This window comes from Aquarana catesbeiana, linkage group LG13 (genome assembly GCF_042186555.1).
Source record: "Aquarana catesbeiana isolate 2022-GZ linkage group LG13, ASM4218655v1, whole genome shotgun sequence".
Lineage (NCBI taxonomy): Eukaryota > Metazoa > Chordata > Amphibia > Anura > Ranidae > Aquarana > Aquarana catesbeiana.
Genome location: NC_133336.1, coordinates 197,963,624 through 197,970,546, shown reverse-complemented (window position 1 = coordinate 197,970,546; position 6,923 = coordinate 197,963,624).

The window sequence follows — 6,923 nt, the reverse complement described above, 5'->3', positions numbered from 1 at the left end:
TTTTCTAACACCCTAGAGAATAAAATGGCGGCCGTTGCAATACTTTCTGTCACACCGTATTTGCGCAGCGGTCTTACAAGCGCACTTTTTTGGAAAAAATACACTTTTTTGAATTAAAAAAATAAGACAACAGTAAAGCTAGCCCAATTTTTTTATAAATATTGTGAAAGATAATGTTACGCAGAGTAAATTGATACCCAACATGACATGCTTCAAAATTGCGCCCGCTCGTGGAATGGCGACAAACTTTTACCCTTATAAATCTCCATAGGCGACGTTTAAAAAATTCTACAGGTTGCATGTTTTGAGTTACAGAGGAGGTCTAGAGCTAGAATTATTGCTCTCGCTCTACCGATCGTGGCGATACCTCACATGTGTGGTTTGAACACCATTTTCATATGCGGGCGCTACTCACGTATGCGTTCACTTCTGCGCGCGAGCTCTGCGGGACGGGGCGCGTTTAAAAAAAAATAAAAAATTTCTTATTTATTTTACCTTTTATTTTTTATTTTTACACTGTTCTTTAAAAAAAAAAAAAAATTGTGTCACTTTTATTCCTATTACAAGGAATGTAAACATCCCCTACAATAGAAAAAAAAGCATGACAGGTCCTCTTAAATATGATTAAATAAGATCTCATATTTACACTAAAATGCAATAAAAAAAAAATTGTCATTTTAAAAAAAAAAAAATGGCCCTTTAAGAGCTATGGGCGGAAGCGACGTTATGACATTGCTTCCGGCCTGCATTGTCATGGAGACGGGTGGAGGCCATCTTTCTTCCCCTCACTCGTCTCCATGCCAAGGAAGGAAGAACATCCGATCGCCTCCGCCGCTGCCGACATCACACCGTATTTGCGCAGTGGCGGAGGGCACCGAAGCGCGGCGGGAAGGGGGGCCCCCTCCCGCCGCCAATAAAAGTGATCTTGCGGCGAATCCGCCGCAGAGACCACCATTATCGGAAACCGGACCGGCCGCCGAAGAAGAGGATACCGGGGTTATGGCAGCTAGCTGCTGTCATAACAAAGATATCCCTGTTCAAAGTTAGGACGTATATCGGCGTAAGGCAGTCCGGAAGTGGTTAACTGACAATTGCACGGTCGTGCGACGTTGCACACAAACAAAAATCGACGTCCTTTTTTTCTCCACAAATAGAAATTTCTTTCGGTGGTATTTGATCCCCTCTGCGGTGTTTATTTTTTGCGCTATAAACAAAAAAGGAGCGACAATTTTGAAAAAAAAACAAAAAAAAAAAAACAATATTTTTTACTTTGTGCTTTAAAACATATTTAATTTAAAAAAAATGTAAAAAATCTAATTTCTTCATCAAGTTAGGCCAAAATGTATTCTGCTAGATATTTTTGGTAAAAAAAAAAAATCCCAATAATCATATATTGATTGGTTTGCGCAAGAGATGTAGCGTCTATAAACGATGGAATATATTTTTATTTAGTTGGGGAGGAAGTTGGATATCTCCTTGCGAATGGTGTCGATTTTTTACTAGTAATGGCGGTAATCAGCGACTAGACGCGCACTGTCAAAAAATCCATTAGTTTTCGTTTTTGTTTCATTCCTTTTCTTTGTTTTTTTTTTTAGTTTTTTCGGGTCAGTCGTTATGATCGAAATATGTAAATTCAAAAATTCGAAGATCCAGAAATTCGAAAATTTGAAAATTTGAAAAATAAGAAAGAAAATCTGAAAAGTCGAAGGAACGGAAACCTGAAAATTTGGATATTGTTATTATTATTATGATTGTTATCATTGGAATTTCCTTTCAAATTTGGCTGTACATTCACTAACGAATACAAATTTATCCCAAGTTACGAATGATCAAAAATAACAAATGCCGCATGTAAACAAATGGAACAGAAAAAAAAATAATAAATAATAATAATAATAATACATTTTTTTTTAATTATTTATCTTATTGTTATTTATTATTATTAATTCATTACTTTCCATTCGTTTAGATGCGAAATTTGTTATTTCGGATAATTTGTTACGTTCCCTAACAGCCACATTTGAAAGGAAATTCCAATACCTTTAATTTAATAGTTAGTAACAGTTAAGCTAATAATAGTTAATTATTATTTCAGATTTCCGGGTTTTCGAATTTTCGTTCTTATTTTTCGAATTTTTTCAAATTTCTGGATTTTCGAATTTCTGGATTTCCGAATTTCTAGATTTTCGAATTTACAAAATTTACGAATTTTTGAATTTCCAAATTTCTCAGATTTTTAGTTTTATGAATTTTCGAATTTACGAATATTCGTAAAAAAAAATTTAGTTAAACGGGTATATCCGAATTAACAAATTTGTCGAAGTTCATTAAAAAAAATTAATTCAGGACAAAACAAATTGCACATGTCTATTGGCGGGACTGCGGTATTGCAGCGGACAAATCGGGCATTAACTGAGACTTTTTTTTTGGGAACCAGTAACACTAATACCGTGATCAGTGCTAATAATATGCACTGTCACTGTACTAATGACACTGGCTGGGAAGAGGTTAACATCAGGGGGCGATCAAAGGGTTAACTGTGTGCCTAGCCCGTGCTTCCTTACTGTTTTGGGGAGGTGCTTTTACTAGGGGAAGGCATTGATCCATGTCCTTGCTTTGCAGGAACACAGAATCCATTGCCTTCCCTCCTGACCGAACGGCGATCTTCCTTGTTTACATGGCTGTTGTACTAAATAAAAAAAAAATACTATTTTGGATTTCATCCTGAGTGCCGACCAATCCCTTTCCTTATTCCGCCAGACTGCCATTCCACCCGTGTAACGAACGATCAGCGGGTTTCCGGCGGACATCGAGTTAACGGTACCCGCCGATCAGCTCCCACTGTGTATAGTCACGCACCAGGTGGTACATGATCCTGCGCAGTAGAGCCGCCTTGCCACCGTATATGTAAGTTATACATAACTTAATATATAAGAATATAAATACATAAAACAATAAATATTTAATAATAAATAAATAATAATAATAATAATAATAATAATAAATAAATAATAATAATAAATAAATACATAATATTAAATACATAAATAATAATAAATAAATACATAAGAATAAATACATAAGAATACTTAACTAAATACATAAGAATATAAATACATAAAAAAAGTAATAATAAATAAATAATAAAAAATAAATACATAAGAATACATTAAAAAAAGTAATAATAAATAAATAAATAAATAAACAAATAAGAATAAATAGATAAATAAATACATATTTAATAATAAATAAATAATAATAATAAATAAATACATAAGAATAAATACATAAGAATACATAACTAAATACATAATACATAAGAAAATGATCCTGCAACCTTAGAGCTGCAGCCATGAGTAGCCCTTTGAAAGAACAAAGGCAGCTTTTGCTACAATATGCACCTTTCCAGAGATTTCCAATCCAGAGATTTCCTCCCACAGGACTTCTTTCTGCCAGTAGATGTCCTCAGTCTGATGATAAACAATAATATAATAATAAAATAAATTGTATATATCTATATATAGATGTAGCGCTGGTAGATTTCTAATCTACCGCTTATAGGTAAATTTAATGGATCATCTGTGCTATACTTTGTTCAGGTTTAATCTAAGGTTAGTTTAGCCTCTGTTCCAGCTTGGCTGTGTTGCGTGCAGTTCCACATTGCACCTGTGGGTGTTGTCATCGTGGGTCAATGTTGGAAAGCAACAATCTGAAGTGTATGAGTGCTCTTCTGTCCCGGAGATAACTCGGCGGAGGTGGTCCTCCGAGTTGCATCCCTGGAGAGGGTATTTATGGGGCAGAGGCCATGTTTCGGGGAGCTTTTTGCCTTGTGGCCCTCCTGGCCTAGAGGTATGTGCCAGTGAGTTCTATCTCGTAGCCCTCCGGCTTGGAGGGTTACACCGCTGCAGCCGGGCGGGTAGGCCCAGAAATCTATCTGGGGCCTGCTACTGCTGGGATGGTTCTGTGCTGTCTGTCCTGCGGGAAGAAGCTGGACAATTGAGAAGAATCCAGGGGAGGACCCGTCTTGGAAGGGACCATGCGGAGCGCTGGTCTGGAGAGGGGCCTGGTGACTCAATTGGAGGACGCATCCTAGATTGCCCTACCACACAAGTACTGCCGGGTCGGCTTAAAGATTCTGGTACTGTGTTTGCTGTTCATCAAAAACTACTACATCCTGCGGCAGAGGATCGTATGAGTTTGTTCCACCAAAGTCTGTGGCAGAGACTTTTTGTTCGTGCTGCGTTCCGGCTGCTAGGTCAGTGAGAGAAACCTATCCGGGCAGGCAAAGATTTAATCCTAAACTGAGGATACCTTCATCCTAAAGATTTAAATTCCTTGACGCTACACCAAGAAAAGGTATTTGAACACCCCTGCAACTCTCCTTCTACCTCTTTCCTGCTACTTCTTTCAGTTATCCCCATTAAAGCATTGAAAAAGTTCTACATCACAGTGATATAGACACAAGATGGCGCTCTTGTATCACAAACCATATTTGTTTTCCATGTCTGGTTATCGTTCCGTTATAATGGGGAAAAGTATGTGGACATCCTTCCAATGAGTTCAGGTGTTTCCATTAAAGGGTACCATTATTACCACAGTATACAAAGACATTTAGACAATTGCGCTATTTTAGTAAACTTATTTGGTGAAGACTCTTTTCTGTTCAACCATGACTGTGCTCCTGTGTACAAAACCAAATCCATGAAGACATGGTTTGATGTGTTTGGTGTGGAAGAATTGAAGCTTCCTGTACAGAGCTCTGACCTCAACCCTACTGAACATCTTTGGGATGAATTAGAACCCCCAGGTCTTCTCATCTGTATCTGACCTCATAAATGGTGGAAAGCTCCATAAAGACATGGTGTGACCAGTTTGGTGTGGAATAACTCAAGTCACTTGCATAGAATCCTGGCCTAAATCCCACCGAACACCTTAGGATTGAAATAGAATGACAATTATAAGCTAGGTTTCTAATCCAACATCAGTACCAGACCTTAGAAATGGTGGCAATCAAGTTACTTCACCAAAACTACTCTTTTAATTGGTCCACAACATCCATATCCTACCTGGGGATTAAATTGACCAGTGATCCACTGAACTTATTCCACTCCAATTACTTCCCAATGCTAACCCAACTCTCTTCTTTGCTTAATTCCTGGCAGCCCTTATGTGTCTCCTGGCTTGGACGAGTGGCAGCTGTGAAAATGTCCTTGCTACCGAAATTACTGTATCTATATAGGGTACTCCCAATAGCGATCCCCCCTTACTATCATAGGACCATACAAAACCGAGTTTTTAAATACATTTGGGGCCCCACTAAACCTAGAGTGGCTAGGCCGGTATTACTCCGCCACAAGCTTAACGGAGGTCTTGGTATACACAACTTCTTACATTATTACCACGCAGCCTGACTGGCCCAGTCTATTTTATATCATTCTAAGACTGAAACTCCACTCTGGGTCAGCCTTGAGGCCATAGATCTCCATCCAATTACAGTAACCAATTTACTGTGGCTCCCCCCAGCAGCACGTGGCACTATAACCAACCCAATAACACAATGCACCCTCAAACTTTGGGATAGATTGCGAATCCCCTTTAAGCTGATCTCTCCACACTCCCCACTTTTATCCTTTTTAGGCCACCCACTGTTCTACCCAGCATACACTGAACCAGCCTTGTTCCAAACCTGGGCCCAGGCGGGTCTGACTCGTATATGTGACATACTTAGTGGTAACTCTATAAAATCTTTTCCAGTTATACAAGCGCAAGCGCATCTTTCATCTAGAGAGTGCTTTCGTTACCTCCAAATTGCTCATTATGTCAAAACAAATGTAAAATCTAGTTCTGGGCTGGATACCCTTATGAGTTTGAGAATATGTGCGATTCAGACCCGCACGCACCAGGTATCATCTCTCGCCTTTACACCCACCTCTCGACACCATCCACAAATCTCCCCACCTACGCGCAGCAATGGTCTAAAGACTTAAACATCGATCTAGAGACAGAGGACTGGTCCTCCATATGGACAAACACGAAAAATTCATCTCAAAATGTTGTTGCCTCAGAAGCAAACTACAAGGTGCTTATGCGATGGTACCTGGTCCCTTCCAGAATTGCCAAATTCCTACCTGAGTATCCCCAGACCTGATTCAGGGGCTGCAAAGATAAAGGAACTCACATCCACATCTGGTGGACATGTCCACTAGTGCAATGTTTCTGGGCAACAACATTCCAGATGGCTTCTACTCTCCACCATGTTACCCTAGAACCTAACCCAACTATAGCTCTACTCAACCTTATACCTCAAGACCAGAGCTCAACGCCGTCTCCTTCTCCACCTATTTACAGCAGCCAAGCAAACGATAGCTAAAGCTTGGAAGACACCAGCACTTAGCATAATTGAAATGAGAAATAGGATTACCCAGGCAATGATACACAGCAAAATTGAAGCAACAATACTAGATAAAGTTCCACAGCACTTCAGAATTTGGCAACCGTGGATAGAACACTTCTTGCCCCCAAATATCGACAAGAGCCTACTGGAACCCTGAGATAGTTCTAATAACCACTTATGATTTTTGAAACTACACCGGTGCCCGCGCGACTCGGCCAACCCACCACCCCTTCTCAGCACTCCCACACTTATTCCTTTCTGCTCCCCTTCTCTCTATGCCCTTCACTCTCTTTTCACTTCCCCCCTATTTATCCCTGATAACATTGGGTATTATACTCTGTCTCTTTTTCTTTTTTCTTCGTTGAGTTGGTCTCGGTTGTTTTTCAAGACCAACCCCATGTCTATAATCACCAGTGATATATTGTGACTAAATTAGGGACCTCGGTCCCTCTTAATGTTAGCATGCTCAGTTTTACTGGATCTTGAGCTACTTGACAGAGTATATAATGTTTGTAAGCTTTTATCCTTC